This window comes from Sarcophilus harrisii, chromosome 5 (assembly GCF_902635505.1).
Source record: "Sarcophilus harrisii chromosome 5, mSarHar1.11, whole genome shotgun sequence".
Classification (NCBI taxonomy): domain Eukaryota; kingdom Metazoa; phylum Chordata; class Mammalia; order Dasyuromorphia; family Dasyuridae; genus Sarcophilus; species Sarcophilus harrisii.
The window spans coordinates 160,677,495-160,693,156 of record NC_045430.1 but is presented as its reverse complement, the minus strand read 5'-3'; the positions used below and the strand labels follow the sequence as shown (position 1 = coordinate 160,693,156).

Genomic DNA, 15,662 nt, shown 5'->3' with positions numbered 1-15,662 from the left:
GGGAGACTGGATATAAATATAAAAAATTCCTGCTGTTTGACTTGTTGCCCACCTATCTTTTTAAGCCTTTGCTCACTGTCTAAAACTTCAGACCTGGTCCCTTTCCCTTCCAAAGATTATTCTGAAATTTAATTTTCAGGAAGAGAATAGTAGAAAGCAACTATTAACTCTCAGCAAATTAGTTAAATGCTTAGACAAATGAGTTAATACTAAGAAGTGACATTTCTTATTGTAAAAGCCTGATAAAATTTAGATATTAATCTATTTTAAAAAATCAGAGACTCTCTTAATCAAAAAAGATATGTTAATCTGGAAATGCCAAGTGACAATAAAGAAAGATCAACAGTATATTTGGTACACCAGGGGGTCCAGAATTTGAACCAACCAGCTGGGAATTCTAGGTCCAATGGAGGATTTCAGAAGATTAAGTTCTTGGTAAAGTGTTCATAAAACTTTCTTTGAACAATCACTCTGTTACTGGAAAAAGTAATGCAGGCCCCTTTTCTGGAAACAGAGTTCTATGAATAGATACCGGAAAGAAATCAGAAACCAGAAGGAACAGATTTTTAAAGATTGAAGTGATAAAGGATTAAAAAAAAAAAAGTAGACCAAAATTTTACTAGAAATAGTTTCGTTTTCTATACTTTACAAGCTTAAAGGTTTCAGTAGCACACAGCATACACTAGATTCTACCTAAAGTAATTTAATCATGTGGGGTTTTTTCTGTCTTTTTTCCTAGCAAATAATACCTTCCTTCCATCTTTTTTCTGTGATTTGGGACTGTTCTACAATGTAAGTTCATTTATGACCTCAGGCAAAAAGAAGAATAAAAATAAATTTGAGGAAGTAATTGTTTTGTAGCTTGTTTTTTGCTCTAAGGTAAACAAAACAATGCCAGTCATACTATGAGAATTAGTAGGATCATGTTTTTATGTAAATCAAGGGAAAAAAATCCAAAACTACTTTTAATATGAACCTTTTTTTTCCTGGTTAAGTATTTTAGGAAAATACTAGGGAAGAAAAACAGATAAAAGTAAAAAATATAAGCACAGAAATACAAATATTTTGAAATATTGGTTCCTCAAAGAAGAAAGATTTTTCCCATAACATGTAATCATGAGATTCTCTGTTAGCAAGAAATATTTTATTTTCCGATTAGTGAAGGTTTAACATTCTATGGCTTTATGAAGTGATATGCACAATCTACTTCCCAAATGTTTGGTTCCTAATGAACAGATTGGTTTCAAGAAAGATAGTTTTGAGTTCACATGAACAGTTCATAATTCACTGTACTAAAAAAAAATAGGCAAAGCTCAGTGAAAGCAAGACTAAAACCTATTATGGTTAAAAAAAAAAAACAACAAAGGAATATATGAACAGTAAAATAGCAAAAAGTATAAAAAATCTTTAGACACATTGGAAAAGAAAAAAAATGTAATGAATTGAAGTGAATACATAATCTTTCAGTCAGCTAAAAAAAATCTTTGGATTAAGAATGTTGAGTTATTACTAAAACTTTAAAAGTAAACCTTTTAAACCTTTTTTTAAAAAAGAACGCCAAATGACTGGTGGCAACACCTGTGACTTCTACAGAAGAAAGCTAGGCTTTCTTAATACTTAACAAAAAACAAAAACCAACAAAAGAACCTCAATAACTGGTTTCGTTATTTAAAAAAATAACTATTTTAAATGTCCCCAAATTCCAAAAGTGACTATCTCAATCAAAACATTGTTGGAAATCTGTGATTATAAAACAAGTGAATGAAGAATGAAAGTTAAGAAACATCCATTCTGTGTAACTCTTTTATCTTTCTTTGGTTTCCTTTTTGTAAAAATTTATTTCACAGGATGCCCTGATTATCTGTGAAACTGGCAGTGAATTCTGAGAATAGCTATGAACAAATACTTTGGTTAATAAAGATTAGAGTATGAACTCCTTATCTATATGCTAACCTCAACAAAATTTCTTTTGATCAGGAATAACTAAAAAGCTTCTCTGAGGCCTGAAATCCCTAATTTAGATATACATCATAGCCTATATAACAAAGGAAATTAAATATAACTAATATAACTGCATGACATATAATATCGAACATTGTTAATGTAATATGTCATATAATAGTTATATATAATTAGCATAAGTTTTATAAATATGTATATATTATGTATGCAATTAAGGAAATATACATGTATACATATAATTGTAATGGATTAATAACATTAACCAAACATTTGTTATTATTGAAGGTTTCAACTATAAACACAAATGACAAAACATAAATAATCCAATTCTATAGCACCCAATATTCATGTTTTAGCTATTTATGATTAGTAATTTAGAAAGTTACACTAAGATTATACCAGGTTTTGTAGTCAAAATTATCTATTGCTAACAATCTTTCCAAATTCTTTGGCTACTGAGATTGCTTTGTGAACAATGATAACACAGCTCCTTTTATGATGGAAGCCAATCAGGTCCAATCATTATTTTTTCTATATATTCTTTTACTAAAAAGCTACACTGAATATGAAAGTTAGCAATTTCTGCATAAAAAATTAGAAAGTAGACCAAAAGAGGATTCAGTCATCCTGGATTCCAGCAGACATTACTAAGTCATTTATCTAGCTTCTGTGAATCCAGCTGTGGGGAATGACGCCCAGACATCTCTAGGGAATTGTGTTTCTCAAGTGTGTGGGGGTGGGGAAATATTTACTAATACAGCACAGTAGCTCAGTTTCAAGTGGTTCAGTGTATCCAAGCCAGAGACCTTGAAGTGTTTCTGGCCTAAAGCCCTAGACTGACCTACAGCCTGAATAAACTGGCCTGGTGTGCACGTATTACAGAAAACCCTGTCCCAAATGGCCACATATCATTTTAGTTATAATATAGCCAAAAACGAGCAACATTTTCCTACAAGAGGAAAGAAAATGAGATAGGTCAACAAGGTTTTTTTTTAAGTGTCAGCAAGACTTTATTAAGGAAAATAATAAGCAAGGAAGGCAAGTGTTCAATTTCTATAGTGCTATCTGTTCCCTCAGAAACTAAAGGATAGTCTGGAAATGTCTTATTAAGCAAGACAACATTCCTTTGAGGCAGGACTCAGGTGGTAATTATTGCTGTTCTCATTTTCTGAAAAAGTTATTAGAAGTAAATTCCCTATTAAAGAGTACTTTATATTATATATGTCTTGATTGCTCACCATTATGAAGATTATTCAGGTCCTTTGCTTTTAGTCATTGCCCTACTGCCTTATCTGGTGATTGTATTACTTACTATCACTTCTACTATGAGTGAGGATCACAGAATTTTAGAGATGGAAGGATCCTTAAAGGTCATCTAGTCCAAATCAGTGGGATGAGGGAAAAGGGAAACTTGGACAGGAAAAGATGGTGAAATCTAAAATCTATCACTGGCTAAAACAAACAACACTAAAAATAAACTGGATTTTTTTTGCAATATTTGTGGATTTTATGTGACATTTATCATCATTAAGAGAGACTTTACACTTAGTACTAAGTATTATTCGTCTGAAAATTTTTCAAGTCAACCAGTGTTTATTAAATACCTACTATGTATCAAGCCTAGACTAAATGCTGACACTATAAAGAAATGCAAGAACAGTCCATACCATAAAGTAGAGATGACATGAAAACAAATAAGTAGAAACAAGATATATGTAGGATAAACTGGAAAAAATCTCAGAGAAGGCACTAACATTAAAGAAATGGGAAAGGTTTCTTACAGAAGTGAGATTTTGACTAAGATTTGTAGGATGCCAGAGGAATTAGGATGTAGAGATGGGGGTGGTGGCTCAGGGGTGGGATGGAATGAATTCTAAGCATGGGAGACGGCCAGAGAAAATGCACTGACTTGGGAAATCTTGTCTTAATAAGAGAACAGCAGAGGACAGTCATGGATTTATTTTTTTTTTCAAATATTGAGGGGGAGAAAATCACTATAAATGTTCAACTTTGAGAAATATTACGTAAATATTAATGTCATAAGATTTCTATCTAAAGAAGCCTCCAAATGGATCCTTTCATTGCTCACCTCTTTAAAAGGGGGAGACTAGAAAGGCAACATCTACAAAAGGAGCTTGTGGAAGACTCAACAAGAAACAAATGGCTTTACATAAAAATGGAAGAAATGATGGTTTGAAAGGAGGAAAAACTTCTTGACTGAGCCATAGCAGAATTGTCTACCATGCTAAGCTACAGTATATTCATCCTCAGAAATTCTTAATAAATTAACCATCTGAACTAAGAGATAAGGAAAGCATTTATGACCAAACAAAAGATAGAGAACAGCAGAGGATGTAAAATGGCAAATTTTGATTGCTGCTGTTGTTGAATTTTTTCAGTCATGTCCAGATCTTCATGATCCTGTTTAGGGTTTTTCTTGGAAAAGGTATTTGGAGTGGTTTGCCATCTTCTTTTCCAGATCACTTTACATATGGGAAAACTGAGGCAAACAGTGTTAAGTGACTTGCTCAGTGTTACAAGTGAGCTTGTAAGTATCTGAGGATAGATTTGAACTCAGGAAGATGAGTCTTCCTGAGTCCAAGTCCAGCATTTTATCCACTATGCCACCAAGATGAAATTTAAGAGCTTTTATACAAAAAAAAAACTAATGCAACCAAAATGAGAAGGAAAATAGAAAACTGGGAGAAGAGAGATTTTATATAAGGGCCTAAACATTTTTCAAATATGTAGGGAATTGAATCAAAGTTATAAAAATAAGAGCTATTTCCCAATCAATAAATGATCAAAGGATATGAAGTGGAAGTTTTCAGAAGATAATCGTAACTATCAATAGTCGTAAAAAAAAAAATCCTCTGAGTCTCTAATAATTAGAGGAATATAGATTTTAAAAAACTCTGAGATGCCACCTCATACATATCAAATTTGACTAACATGAGAGAGAAGGAAAAATGACAAATTCTGGAAAAAAATCGGAACACTAAAGCATTACTGCTGGAGTTGTGAACAATGCAGTCACTTTGAAGAACAATATGGAACTATACTCAAAGGGCTATAAAACTGTTGCATATACCCTGTGACCCGAAATACCAAGAATTGGAAATTGTTTTGATTGTGATGGAATACTATTCTGATATAAGAAATTATGAGCAAGATGGTTTCAAAAAAACCTAGGAAGACTTGTGCAAAGTGAAGAGAGCAGAATTGGGAGAACATTGTACATAGTAACAAGAATATTTTAAGGGGGAATCAACCATGAAAGATTTCACTTTTCTTAGCAATACAATAATGCAAAGTGAAGAGAGCAGAATTGGGAGAACATTGTACAATATTTTAAGGGGGAATCAACTATGAAAGTTTTTCTCAGTAATACAATGATCTAAGACAATTCCCAAAGACCCATGATGAAAAATGCTATCTGTCTCCAGAGACAGAATTGGCAAACTCTAAATGCAGATCCAAGCAGACTTTTTTTACTCTTTTTTTTGTTTGTGTTTTCTTTTTCAAAACAGCTAATACAGAAATGTTTTGTATGACTTCACATGTATAACTGATCTTAAATTGATTGTCTTCTCAAGAATGGGGAAGGATGGGTGGGAGGGAGAGAATTTGTAACTCAAGCTTTTAAAACCTGATTATTTAAAATTTTTTCATGTAATTGGGAACTACTTAATGAAATACATAAAAATTGATACTTAAAGATATGATATATAAAGATACATTTTAATTTTAATATATAATAAATAATTTTTAATATATTTTAAATTATACCACCTCTATGAGAGTAAACCTGGGAAAGATGAAGTAGGGAAAATGCTGGGGCTGCTGTCAGTTGCTAAACAAACTCACTGGGCAAGCGGGTCACTTCCCTGTGATCAGAAGCCTTCATGGGGCATTGTAGCATTCAATAGGGCCATGCAGAGGATGCTGACCTTGGTCAGTGTTTAGGCTAACTATAATCCCAAGCTTCAGAACACTCACAGCAAATCTCCAGGCACTTAGCGGCTCACAGTAAGAATCAGAAAGGGCAAAATCACAATCCAAGTGGTGACCAAGGTCCCCAGTGGGAGGGGGTGTTCCGCTAGGCCCACAGTGAGGCAGGAACAGCAGTCACAGCAGGTGTTACAGGCTTCACGCAGGCAAAAGGAACTAGGCCTTGAGAAGGACAGCCATGCACTCCGGAACACTGACAGAAAAGACAGGCCATCACCAAGGAATCACAGCAGTCTAATACAAATTCAAGGCAAGATGAAGAGGACCAAGCAGAGTTAGAAGTTTAAAAAGAAGCTGGGGTACCAAAGCACATTTTCAAAGCAAAAAATAAATCCTGTTATTTATGGAATTAATTTGCAAATCAATGGTGCCCTTATTATTCTTTCCACACTCCTCCTCTTCCATCTATCCAGGATATCTATTAATATCAATATCCCAATTTTCATTTGCTGGATGTTGGGGGGTGGGGATGTTTCATTGTGGGGATTATTTTGTTTTAATTTTTAAATGCCACTGCAGTGTAGCTTCAGCCAACCAGGACAGCATGATGTGGAATTTTTAAATGCATAAATAGCTCTATTTTAATTTAGCTGTTTTGTTACTACAGGAAAAAAAATATTTCAGAGCCCAGGAAATCCATAAAAATGCTCAGAGTGCTCTAAAGTTGATAAAAAGAGATATGCCTGAGTTTACCATATAATTAAATAAACAATAGCAGCAAAACACCACTCTATAAATTACTTAAAATAGCAAGGAAAAACCAAGAATAAAATATAACCTTTTATACCAACTAAAATCTGTCAATGTAATAAAGAATATGAATTGTTCTAAAACTAGGAAATTAACACAACAAAGAATTGGCAGTTAACACTCCTTCCACCTTCTGATATTAACTTACCACGTTGATTCTTGTGTTCTTTATTTATACAAAGACAAACAAATCAGTTTTTTTTTTCCCCTATGTTGATCTGCCTAGTGAGATGATTTCAGGACTCTAAAGAGAAAAGCCTTAAAATCTGGACAAAACAATAATCTTTCTGATGCTCATGAAAACAAAGATCTTTCAATGGAATAGCCAGGTAGTTCCCCAATAGATAAAAAGTTGGATGTGGAACTGAGACGGCCTGAGTTCAAATCTGATATGATGCTAGGCAAGTCACTTAACCCCTGTTGCCTCAGTTCCTTATCTGCAAAATGAGCTGGAGAAAGAAATGGCAAATCATTTCAATCTGACTCCTGATGGGGTCATAAAGACTGGAAATGACTAAACAATAACAACAAAAGAACTTTGTGAAACTGGTCAAATTATTCTATTTCTCAGGTTCTAGAAAATTAGGAGATTGGACTTTGATCTCTATGGATCTATTTCTTTCTAGTTCTAAGATCCTTTGAATGCTCTGAATAGATAACTTTTAAAAACTTCCTTGTCCAAAGACAAGGGAGACAAACAAAAACATTATCTGGCCTTTAAGGCAGTATGGTAAAAATCTTAGGAAAAAGGAATGATAAATCAGGAAACCTGTGTTCTAGACTCATTAACCATCTATGTGACCTCACAAAAGTCAATCGCTCTGGAATTCAGCTTCCTGAATAATGAAAGAGTTCATACTAGTTAAACTCCAACTTAATATTTTTTAAGGGTCTGATATGCCAGACATGTGCTAAATTTGGGGATTACCAAAAAAAAAAAAAAAAAAAAAGATGAACCTTTAGAAACTTGTAATCTAATGGATAATAATTAGCATGGGTTCTTAATCTAAAGTCCAAAAACTTATTTATTTTAATAGTTTGATATAAATATCTTTTGTAATCTTATATATTTCATTTTATGCATTTAAAAACATTAGCCTGAGTACGGGTCCTGCCAAGGGATTCATGACACATTAAAAAGCCCTGTAGTAAGATCTTTTCTTGGTTGTGATAGGGGAAGAAATGAAGGAAGATTACAGTTTGGACAGAAAAGGAATCCCCTGTTGCATCAAACATACAGTTGGTGCTCAATAAAGTACTTGTTCTGATTCAAATAATTTATGCAGCTTGGAATAGAAATCATTTTCAGTTTTACTTTAGCAACTCCTGTCAAATACTCCATAGTTGTTGAAAATTTCTTTCTAAAATAACTCCCTTTCTGTCACTCCAAAATGCAATTTCTGTGTCCTTCTCTGAGCATAATTATTATAAAAAAAATAAACTTCAACTTGCAGTGTCAACTTTAAATTATGTTACGTTATAGGGATATTATTCCCCAAGAGGTCCAGTACCTCCAGTTTGATTTCCCTGGAGAAGTCAGAGTAGAAATTTAGGCAGGTTTAATATGTCTTTGGAAAACTAGTATATTAATCCATTTTGCTCTTTTCTTTCAATTATCTTCACATTCTTCCCTGATCCCTGGATTTTCCGAACTTCTAAAGGACATCTACCATTTGTTTGTGTGTTTTTTCCCTTCTAGAAGTGAAGAAGTTGGCTAACCTCTCTAGGCTCTGTTTTTAAGTAATGTATTCTATTCTTCTAATTGCCTCCTACATCTACTTTCACTGAACATACACTATCTTCTATTTTTCCTTCCAGAATAAGATTTTTTTTCCCCCTTTATCATCCATTTTGACTTAGACTTTTCCTACTCAGCTTCTTTTATTTTCTCAACTTCTAACTTATGTGGCCTGGGTTATACTACAATTATTTTTATCCTAATGGGCAGCACTTCAGAGAAAATAATATTAATGTTAATGTTTCTTTCCTGAAATAAATCTTATTACATCAATATAGTTAATTCCAGTCGTAGTTTTAACACAAAAGTAAAGATAAGAAATTATTCTTCCTTAAGAAAGGATTTTTTTTTTAGCTTTAAGGTATATATATATATATTTCCAATTTTTATCTTTTTACTTATTGTTCACTGATAAACTACTTCAGTAACATGCCTGTGTTCTACTTTAAGAAATTCTATATACTAAATTATGCATTTATAAAACAGATCAGTTAAGGGAATATTATGTGGTTTTATATATGTGCATATATGTATACAAACACATGTGGATATATGTGTGTGATATGTATACATGTATATGTGCATTTATGTATGTAAAATTGACAATAAAACTCCATGAATAGAGTTCCAATAAAAAGAAATTCAAAACCAAGTCATGAAGAATCAGATATAGCTAAACAGCAACAACAAATATATTATCATACAGAGATTTTAAAATATTTCACCTACTATTTATTACAATCCAATGTAAAATAAATTTGGTTTACAAAGCTTTTCAGAATCATAGTAATGTAAATTATAGCTATTCTGTTTAATACTTTATTAATTTGTTCAAGTTATCTAAAAATTTGATAAAATATTCACAAAATTCTAAGTATCAGCAGTTTTTTAAGCTTAATGATGCTAAAATTACTGACATATCTTAAGAGACAATTTATCTTATTTTAATTAGGTAATGAATGACTTTGACAATTAAATGGACTATCTGGAATTCAATAAAACAAATTGGCTAAACATTAAAACAACCATGATTATTTTAAAATAAGAATTTAATTCAAATATTATCAGAAGTTGATATCAAATTGGAAGCCCTAATTGTTGCTGAGAGTTCATGAAATTTAGATGAACATTTTGTTTGTTGAAATTAAAAAAAAAAACTAAAAACAATATCTTTTCCATATTTTATCCCACCATTTCCAGTTTACCACAGCTATATTATACTATATTATATTTATCAAGAAAGTAGCTTGGAATTGAAGTTTGAATCCTATTTCTGCCCCTTTGTGACTTCTGATAAAAATATACATTCTTTCTGAGCAAATTTCCATGAGTGTAAAATCAAGATAAGAGGACTATTGCCTAATGGAAAGAAAACTGGCCTTTGAATCAGGAAGACCTGAATTAAAATCTCAACTTTGAGATGTGTTATATAATTCAGAACAAATCACTTAACCTTTTAATGCACCAAACAACTCTTTAAGACATTAAATTACAATAGATCAGGTACTAATCTGTACTAGTGCACATCTTCCTCATCAAGAATTTTCTAAACCAGTGAAATTGCAAGTTCAATTTAATCCCCAAATAGAGATTATCTCTCTCACCTACCACACAGAATTGTTGGGAGTCAAAAAAAATTTATGAATTGTAAAGAGCTACACAAATATAAGGTGGTAATATTATTCAATTCACTATGCATTTATTATATATCTACTGTGTGCCAGACACTGTTCCAGAAGTTGGAGTCACAAAGACAAAACTAGAAAGCCTTTGCCCTCAAGGAGCTTACGATTTATTGGAAGGACAGGACACATACACATAAATAAAAACTATCTATACATATACATTATATATAAATATATTTAATATGTTACTGTATATATACATACTCACAGAAATCATATATTTCTGTATATTATGTGTATATATATATATATATATACATATATATAGTCACAAACATACACACAAAAAAATACAAAATAATTTAGATGGACACACTTACAGCTAGGAAAATAAGGAAGGGCATACTATAGGAAGTGACTGGGACTTGAAATAAGCCTTAAAGAGAACTATGAGTTCCAATTAAAAGAAATTCAAAAGAATAGCACCCATCAGTCATGGGGTTCAGTTTATAAAAAGGCATAAGAATGAGAGTTGAAATGTCATAAGAGGGAAGAGTAAATAGGTCAATTGAGACCAGAACATAAAGGGCTTAAGAGTATTGTATAATCAGCCTGAAAATAAAAGTTGGTGCAAATCTGTAATGGACAATTGCCAGGCTAAGGAGTTTATATTTGTCTATATGTCCCTGAAGCTTAGTAAGAGAATAACATGGTCATACCTGTGCTTTAGCAACATCAAACTTGTAGCTGTTTGAAAGATAAGACTAAAAGGGGGAGAAACTAGATGAAGGGAAACCAGCTAGAAAAGTATCACGATAGTCTCAGTGAGAGATCATGAGGGACTGAATCAGATTGGTTATGCTTCAGATAGACAGGAACAGATGTGAGATGTTGTGAAAGCAGAAAGAATAAAACTTGGCAAGTGATTAAATATTGTGCAGAGGAAGAGAAATAGAGGAGAAAGAATTAAGAGTAGCCTGCAAAAAGAGAAATATGGAGAAGGAAAAGGAAAGTTTTAGAAATGAAAATTAATTTGGCTCATTTTCATGTTCAGTTTAAGATTATTATGGAAATCCACCTGGAAATTTGTAGCAGATAATACACCCCCATATAGGATGGGTTATGAATGATGAGCTGATGAAGGAAATTGAGAAGGAGTTAGATAGGTAAAAAGATAGTGAACTTGTACAGAACAGCATTACAAGAACCCAAAGAGAAGAGAGTACATAGGACAAGAGTATCAAATGATACAAGAAAGTAAGAAAAGAGACCTGGGATTAGAATCACTAAGAAAAGGTCTTAAGCAATAATGGACTGATAGATTTAAGGAAACTAATTTCAGTGGAATGTCAGGGAATAAATCCAAATGTCAAGGAGTTAAGGAACAGAAGGTTTTCTAGGAATTTAGCTTTGAAATGGAAGGTTGATATAGGATAATTACTTGAGAGGATCAAGTGGAAATCTGGAAGTCAGTGGACAGAAACTCAATGGATAAAGAGAGATTGAAAAATGTTTTTGGGGCAGTTAGATGATGCAGTGGGTAAGAGCACCAGCCCTGAAGTCAGGAAGACCTGAGTTCAAATGTGATCTCAGACACATAACACTTCCTAGCTGTGTGATCCTGGACAAGTCACTTAACCCCAATTGCCTCAGGAAAAAAAAGAAAGGAAGGAAAGAAGGAAGGAAGGAAGGGAGGGAGGAAGGGAAGGAGGGAGAGAGGAAGAAAGGAAGGAAGAAAGAAAATGATCTCATGATTTGTTATTTTAATCATTAAAAAATGACAAATCAGGACAACTATATTTTACTACATTTCCTGTATTTTTCCAATTTATTTTAGTGTTTATTCATTAGATGAGTTCAAAAGTATAATACATTGAGGTAAAAATGATAATAAAAACCATACTCAATAACACCAAATACTAAAAATTTTTAAAGCATTCAGCTGAATTGGAAGGGATATGTTTTGTTTTGTTTTTTAAATGTTAGAAAAAGTTAAAACCATGACAGTAATGCTTTAAACCAAGCAAACAAAACTAACTGCAATCTGGACTACCTAATCTTAAAAATTTTCCCATGCACTGATGATTCTTGTGATTAGAAGACGAGAAGGAAGGTTAGATGGCATTTGGGCTATACTGTTTATAATTCTTCAGCCCACTAATGTTTTAAACCTTTCCATCTTTTAAAATGAAATGGTAAACAAACTGTCGAGACCGTACTAAAGCTTAATGAGCTCAGTGTGCTCAATTTGGGATTACAATGAATTATAATTACTAGTAAAATATATGCTTTCATTTGTTTTGAGAAATCCGGTTTGTTTTTTTTGTTTTGTTTTGTTTTTTACCATAAATGGTCACCTCAAATCCTTGAAAATATTAAATATGTGTCTACCCTTCTTAACTTCAAGAGACTTGAGTCATCAACCAGTTTCTGTTATAGAACTCATTCTCTACTTCTCCAAAATCCGGAATCCTATGAATCAAGGCATTAGACAATTTCTGGAGTTAATCCTGAGAGTTATAAAGGTTTTTTGGGGGGAGAAGAAAATTATAATAAAATACTCTCAAAATTAAGGGGTATGTTTAAAAGATCCAAAATCTCTCCTAATGATAAACTTTTGTTATTTGTAAAGATTTTAAAATGGCAACTGTCTTATATCACATCCCAAATTCATTATTTGGCAATTTCCTAAATACCAATTATGTGAAAGGGTCTATGCTATGCACTATGGAAGCTACAAAGAAGTATAAGATATTATCCCTTCCTATAAAGAGTTTGCAATCTAAAAGGAAAGATGGGATATGGATACGAATAACTGTAGCACAAGGTACCCTGTAGTATATACTTCAGAAGTTTAACAAACTAAGAGCTTTTAGAGTGTAGAGGAAAGAAGGATCTTTCTTGGCTGATGTGATTACAGAAAGTATCATGGAGAAGGTAGCTGGGCCTTTACTGATAGGTAGAAATGATGGGCAGAGATGAAGAGATTCCAGTCCTTTAATAAGCTATAAATAAACATTACAATTAGAAATTTTTGAGTTAAGAAGATTCATCTTCAAAGAGGAATATTTGATGTCCATTTTCAGGATCTTCTAGGTGGACATCATTAGCCCTTATCAGCCCAAAAGACTGATTCAAAACAAAATTTTAGGAACAAATTGATGGATATACAAAAAGACTCACAGAATGCTAAAAGTCCTACTCCAGGCTCCTGCCTTCCTTTCATACATTATACCTTAAGGAGTGCTCTTACTAATCTCCAGCAAGGGGAAGAACTGGAATTTGTCCCTCCTTGTAGTATCTCCCAATGACATCATCAACAATCCTCTATTGCTTGAATTACTCAGAGGGATATACTCATTCCTTCACAATTTTTTCCTCCTTTCCTTATCATCTCCCCTGGGTCAACTGAGCAAAGTTATTCAAATTACCTCTAGAGTACTGCCTCAAGAAATAGTTCCAAAAGGAAGTGAAGATAAAAGGGAGAGAATCCGTTTTCCCTGATCACATATCTTGGGGGGAGAAGAAGGAGGGAAAGTATAATACTATAGTGATATAAAATGGTACTACATTAGTTTCCTCAGGGAAAAGACAATTATCTACCAGTGTTTTTCTCCAAAACAAGTCATTTCTATGCCTCTCCCTTCCCTCTCAGGACAGGGACCTTCACTTAAATTCAATTCACTTGCATGTGATAGCATCAACTTCCTGATACCATAGTTCCCTTTGAGAACAAAGGACAAACAACATTAATTTTTCCTAAAAGAAGACAAAGCAGCCACTGGGACCTGATTGGTATCTGCTTCTTGGTGACCTAAAGGGCATTAAAAAGTCCCACTTCAGTAAACCCTGGGGCTTCTCAGACTTGATAGGTAGATACTTGAGAAGAGGAGGATCAAGACTGTGTCTGCTAAAGATAAAACTGAATTTCCTCCTTGCATATCCTCTCTGTGTTAGGGTAGAGTAAACCTTCTTTTTTGATAAATGTCCAGTCACTCTTTGATGTTTAATTTTGACTCAATGAAACCAGAATTAAGAGTGTTAGTGTTAGGCCTATCTCATCTGTAAAATAAGAATTACAATGCTTATTTTCTTTACAAAGTTGCTGTGAGCAATAAATAGTATAAAATGTGACCCAAATCTCAAAGTATTACATAAATTGGTTGTTTATATTATTGTTTCCCTTTTTTAGTTAATTTTGCTCAGTTGAAGGTGTCACGAAAACAGCTAATAAGTGGCTAGAGAAGTTTCATACAATGAGAAAGAAATGGGAAAATACTTTGAGAAAGCATTGCTGTCAGTCACCAGCATTCTATCTAACTAGAATCAGACCAATCAGTGTAGAGCACCACTATGTGGACTGGGAACTAGTTAGTAACTATTGTAGTATTCATGGGGGTACAAAGAAGAAATTATTCTGTTCAGTTCATAGACTTGCTGAATTTTGCAGCCTGGAGACCTTCAGAGGTCATATAATCCATCTGATATTGGCCAAGAATCTCACAAATTTAATTCTACAAATATTTACTCAGTACCTACTATCCACATGATACTGTAGGGAGAGGAAAGGAGATACAAAAATGAGTAAAATATTATCCTAGTTCTCAATGAGCAACTTTCATGATTATCTCTAGAGAAGATTTTCAAACTACCCTCTTTTTAAAAAGAATAAAATTAACAGATTTTTTAAAAAATAGTGATCATTCCATAACTCCATGCACACAAACACACACACACACACACACACACACACACACACACACACACACATACACACACAGGGTAAATATTACCTGATGTAAGATAAGATTATGGGGATAGGGGAATAGTCACAGGGATCCCAAGTTTGTTTTGAAATCAACTTGTCATGTTCTTTGGATTATATTAGGCCAATTCATTTGGACATTTCTTCATCTATACAAAAGGAGCAATATATCTGCTTAAAAACTAAAACAAGATGCTGTCGTGGTAATTAAGGAGGAAGCTCAGCTCAGACTTGGCTCTACTACTTACTTTGGGACTTGGCTAATTTTTCAGCAACCCCAAGAAAACTCATAATTGGGAAAACCTGTTCCTGCAAGATGTCATTAACTTCATAATTATCATCACCCTGTTTTTCTCTAATTGGGAATGGAGGGCATGGAAAGGCATGAAATCCAAAATATCCATTTAAGTGGATAGAACACTGAGCCTGCAGTCAGAAAGATTTGAGTTCAAATGTGATTTCTGATACTTCTAGATGTGTGATCTAGGACAAGTCACTTAATACTAATTGTCTCAGTTTTCTCATCTATAAAATCAGCTGGAGAAAGAAATAAAAAACCATTCCAATATCTTTGCCTAGAAAATTTCAAATGGGGTCACAGAGTTAAAGGCAATTGAAATAATTGAACAACAAAAGGATTAGAGCTGCAATTTCATTGATAGAAGGAATTCCTGAATAATTTATAAGCTGTGGACAAATCAATTAACCTATTTTGCCTCAGTTTCCTCGATTGTAAATTGGAATCGTAATGGTATTCTACCTTACTCGTTTGTAGTGAGGATCACATGAGATATTTGTAAAAAAATGTTTA

At 33.1% G+C, this 15,662-nt stretch overlaps 1 protein-coding gene across 3 annotated transcripts in view; it reads right to left on the bottom strand.

Moving 5' to 3' along the window:
- The window catches only part of MDFIC (MyoD family inhibitor domain containing), a 112,805-nt gene that overhangs the window by 10,763 nt on the left and 86,380 nt on the right, over positions 1–15,662 (bottom strand). The gene's annotated exons all lie outside the window — the stretch shown is intronic.